A 5,425-nucleotide genomic window follows, 5' to 3' on the forward strand; every position below is an offset into this window, starting at 1 on the left:
TATTTATGCCTATTCTCAAGAAAGGTGATCCAACCGAATGTCGAAATTATACAACAATATCATTAATATCACATGGAAGCAAAATTTTGCTGAAGATCATTCAAAAACGGCTGTAGCAGTATACTTAGTCATCTAGTGCTGCTATAACAGAAAAACCACAAGTGGATGACTTTAACAATGAGAAATTTATTCTCTCATAGGCTAGGAGGCTGTAAGTCCGAATTCAGGCCACCAGCTCCAGGAGAAGTCTTTCTCTCTCTGTTGGCTTTGGGGGAAGGTCCTTGTCATCAATCTTCCCTGGTCAAGGAGCTTCTCAACACAGGGACCCCACGCTGTAAGGATGCGTTCTGTTCCCATCACTTCTTTCTTGGTGGTACGAGATCCCTCTCTTCTCTGCTGGCTTCTCTCTTTTATACCTAGAAAGAGATTGACTTAAGACACAACCTAATCTTCTAGATTGAGTCCTGCCTCATTAACATAACTACCTCTAATCCTGCCTCGTTAACATCATAGAGGCAGGATTTACAACACATAGGGAAATCACATTAGATGACAAAATAGTGGACAATGGCACAATGCTGGGAATCATGGCCTAGCCAAGTTGACAGATATTTTCAGGCGACACGATTCAATCCATGACCCTGGATATAGAATTCTTGGCTAACAGATTTTTTTTTCTTTCAACACTTTATATATGTCATCCCAATTGCATTTTGGCCTCCACGGTTTCTCATGAGAAATCAGCTGTTAATCTTATTGAGCATCCCTTGTGCATGATGAGTTTCTACTCTCTTGATGCTGTCAAAATTCTTTGTCTTTAGACAGTCTGATGATAATGTATCTCAGTGTGGATCTCTATGAATTTATCCTAGTTGGAGTTTGTTGGATTTCTTGAATATGCAGAGTCACGTCTTTCATCAAATTTGGGAAGTTCGGGGCCATTATTTCTTCATTTATTCTTTCTACCTCTTTTTTTTTCTCTGTTCCTCTTCTGGGACTCCCATAATGCATATGCTGGTCTACTTAATGGATGTTAGGTTCAGTTCACTTTTCTTCATTCTTTTTTCTTTCTACTCAACAGACTCAATAATTTCCATTTTTCTATCTTCACATTTGCTAATTCTTCTTCTACTGCTCAAATCTGCTTTTGAATTCTTCTAGTTGAATTTTTCGTTTATGCTATTGTACTTTTGAGCTCCATAATTTCTGTTTGGTTCCTTTCTATAACATCTGTATCTTTATTGATGTTTATATTTGTTCATAGTTTTCCTGATTCCTTTAGTTCTTTCTCCATGTTTTTCTTTAGCTCTTTGAGTATATACGATAGAGTTGTTTTAACATCTTTGTATAGTATGTCCAATATCTGTGCTTCCTCAGGGATGGTTTCTATCACTTTATTTCATTCCTTTGAGTGGGCCATACTTTCTGTTTCTCTGTATACCTTGTGATTTTTTGTTGAAAATGAGATGATTGAATTATAATGTACTAACTCTGGAAATCAGATATCCCCCTTTCCTCAAGGTTTACTGTTTTGTGTTTTGTTGTTGTTGTTGAAGACTGTGGTGGTTCTTTGGGTTAGTGACTTTTCCAAACTTTTTTTTTTTTGCAAAGACTGTATTGTTTGATGTATAGAGTCACAAAGTCTCTGTTCTTTTAAATTTTTTATTGAGATAGTGTCTTCACAGAGATTTCCGTGTATACCAAGAGTTCAGAAAGTGAAAGAGAGAGAGAACGAACAAAAGCAATTTTAAAAAAAGCTGTAGGATTTTCTGAAACCATAAAATTCTGAGAAGAAAATGCAAGGCCAAGGCTGATGGATCTAACTTTTAACAACGGGTCATCTAATATTGGAAACCCTGGTGATGTAGTGGTTAAGAGTTTTGTCTGCTAATCAAAAGGTTGGAAGTTCAAATCCACCAGGCACTCCTTGGAAACTCTATGAGGCAGTTATACTCTGTCCTATAGGGTTGCTATGAGTTGGAATCAACTTGATAGCAATGGGTTTTTTTTTTTTTTTTGATGGAGTGGTATCTAATATTAAAACAAAAGCACGAATGAAAAAAGACAACATAAATAAGTGAATAAATGGTACTTCAGAAAAATTAAATACTTTTGTTCATCAATTGGAGAAATGGGACAGTGGGTTTATGGGATCTGTAGTCAAGGGGGTTTTTTGTTTTGTTTTTAAGATGAAAAATATTAATGCTTGTTTAGATGTTTATGGAATGGTCACATAGGTAATATATCAGAGTTTTAGGCAAAATGGAGGTAAACAAGCTTTTAAATCACTTCCACAAGTAGCTGATGAAAGGGAGTCCCTGAATAAGTTCAGAGGCTGGAAGGACACTTGCAAGAGAGACTGCACGGAATACATGCAGCAGGTTAGAGACTGAAGAAAAATGATCCAAAGAATCCTGTAATTCTAGCAGTAAGGCTTGTCTATTTGTATGTATGTGAGAGAGTGTGTGTGAAAGTGTGCGTACATGCAAGTGTACAGTTGAAGATCAAGCTCTGCCAAACCTGAGAAAGCCTCAGACTGGTCTCTAGCTAGCAGAGGAGTTTGGAAACCCTTATTGCCTGCCCTACAAACTCTGGTTTCCCCAAACCACCATATTGGCAAAGTGGATGCATATCTCAGGGGCCCAGGTAACTGGCTGCTGCTACTTCACCCATGAGTAAGGATTAGACTCCAGTCCCTGGGCCCCTCATTACTCACTATCTCTCTCAAAGTTCCAGCTGGACACATGATTATCAAGAAGAAGAATATTAGGAAAAATTATAAAAGTCAGACAAGCTAGCCAGAAGCCCTTCTAAGAACCAAAGAAGGTAAAGGATGAAGGAGAAGGAAGAAAAAGAAGAAGGAGCCAAAGCTCCTTCACAGGTACTGACTCAAACCAGAATCCATGCATGTCAACACTATAGCCTTTATCCAACTAAGCACACAGTGACTTTTGCTTAGCTGCATTAAACACCCAGTTTTCAAATAGTTAGAAAAGAAAACTGGCTTTTGCTGAGACCTAAGTTAGGTCTTTGAGCATCCCACATCATTTGTCTCTCAAAGTGAAGCAGAAGTAGCCTGACGCAAGGGTCCAAGGAAGAACTGGATCCTGGCAGTGCTTTTCAGTCCTCCTGATCTTATAGATGCAAGGAATCTTAATAGGCAACTGTTCCAAACCTTTCATTGCATAGCAGAGGGAACTGAGTTCAGGAAGGGGAAGGAGAAAGTCCCTTGCCAAATTCACAAAATTATGTCATGACAGAGATGAAATATTTTAGGAGGTTGAGCAGTTTGTCACTTTATTAATCTGTAATCTGTTTGTTCTTTTCCTTCTTTTATCAGATTCTGGACTCCACAGCGCCCAAAACCTACCCACTTAGCACCTGCATGCTTACTAAATATTTGGTGAATAAATAAATGGGTATTAAGAAAGGCTTCAGGAAGGCAGGACTTCGGAATGCTGTATTTCCCCAGAGTTGAAGTAGTGATGAGGGTGTTACGTTTGGCCCAGAGGAAAACTCCTTGGCATCATAATTTTTTATTTATACCTTTAAGCTAGAAGTCATATTTTCCATAGCAGAGACAGTCCTGTTCTTCTGGGATGACTCAACAGCATTATATTTCCTTTTAGGGCCAGATTCTCTAATCTTGAAAAATCTCACCATCCTTACTGTTTGTCCTCTTGGGATTGTCCAGAGATCCCTAGATCTAGATCATTCTTTTTATACTGTTCCTGGTGATTTATCCTCCTGATCCTAATGGGGAACCTGATGATGATCTTAGAGAAAAGGATTGATTCTCATCTTAAAACACCCATGTGCTTCTTCCCAGGTCACCTTTCATTCCTGGATCTTTGCCTCTCTTCTGTCACCATGCCCAAGATGCTGCAGAAATTTATTAACTCAAAGGAAAACCACCTCTACATGGGGCTGCATCACCTAGAGTTTCTTTCTCCTATTCTCTAGGAGGACAGAGGCCTGCCTACTCTCTGCCATAGTCTGTGATCACTCTGCGGCCATCTGCCACCCTATGCTCTGTGGTGTGGTTATGTACAGGCCTCTTTGTGTTGGAACAGTGATTGCAGCATGGGCGGTTGAGCTCCTAAACTCCTGACCAAAGAATGCATATTTTAATTAACAACTTACACTTCTGTGGTCCCACCGTTATCCCTCACTTCAGCTGTGAGCTGCCTTCACTCTTCCCTCTGTCTTGCACTAATCCTGTAACTGAAGGAGGGTTCATCTCAGGTCTTATTAGCCAATAGAAGTAAGAAAGGCTCCACACCACCATTTGCAAGGGAAACAGAAAGTGGAAATTTACTGTTGGCAGCAAGCAAGGAGCAACGTGGGGCCTAAAGACCCTGCACTCCCAGTCCCAGGGGAGCTTGGAGCTTTTATGCCCTCCAGTCCCTAAGGGGCGGGATTGGTGCCCAAAATCCAACACCTGGATCCCTCCCATGTCTATATTTGGAGATCCAGGTGCTGAGTCATTTGCAAAGGAAGGGAACTTATGCTTTGCAGATGGCCTCTGGTGCAGCTGAGTGCCTGGCAAAGTTCAGGTCCGGAGTCAAGTTCAGGGCCATGGCTCTTCAGGTCCTGCATGCTCTGGATTTTGGCACCAAATTCAGGTTAGAGCCCAAGCCGTGTGGTCCGGCCAAGCCACAGTTAGAAACCTGAGCTTGGCCGGCTGTGAGTGGGGGGAAGCTGCCACAGAGTGGGAGAAGCCTTGCCGGTGGCTTCAATCTCACTGCCAATGAGGCCTTCTTGCTGGGTCACGTGCATTCCTAGAATTTGTAACACATCCCCTGGTCCTCTTCTCTTACTCTAAAATCATCTCTGCCATCCTGAGCATCCATTTCCTCTCACCTCACTATGGTGCTTTTGTAGTATGGGGCAGCTTTGTTTAGGTACATGAGCCCTCTCTCAGGCTCCACGTTGGAGCAAGTGGTCTCTATTTAGTCCAGTGTGATCACATCCTTGCTGAACCCTGTCACCTGTAGTCTGAAGAACCAGGAGGTGAAAACAGCTCTGCATAAAATGTTGAAGCAATAAATGTGCCCCTCAGTTTATGGAGGTTTCATTTTGTGGTTGGTTAAAAGATGATGGGAAAACATAGGCAGAGGATGAAATACATTCATGGTTAACGTGATCACTTTAAAAACTGCCATTTGATGAAAATAACCTCTTGGGTCTGGAGAATAAAAGGTTCAAGTGTGTCATTGCTTATTTTATTGTATGTATCAAGATAGTAAAGTGAAGACTGAAAAATAAGCACCAGGATGGAGCAGTATAGTAACTAAGTCCAGACATGTTTGTCTCATCTGAGAGTTTTGAGAGTATAAAATTCCAAAAGTAATAAGAAAAGATGGGGTATTTAAAAGGTACCCAAGGTGGGTACTGGTTGCTGAATGAAGACTGTTTCATCCAC

At 40.9% G+C, this 5,425-nt stretch overlaps 1 pseudogene; it reads left to right on the top strand.

The window, feature by feature from the left end:
* The first annotated feature begins 853 nt into the window (after positions 1-853).
* On the top strand, positions 854-5,049 carry LOC100658363 (olfactory receptor 8S1-like; annotated as a pseudogene).
* The last annotated feature ends 376 nt before the right edge of the window (positions 5,050-5,425 follow it).

Source organism: Loxodonta africana, chromosome 4, assembly GCF_030014295.1.
Source record: "Loxodonta africana isolate mLoxAfr1 chromosome 4, mLoxAfr1.hap2, whole genome shotgun sequence".
Lineage (NCBI taxonomy): Eukaryota > Metazoa > Chordata > Mammalia > Proboscidea > Elephantidae > Loxodonta > Loxodonta africana.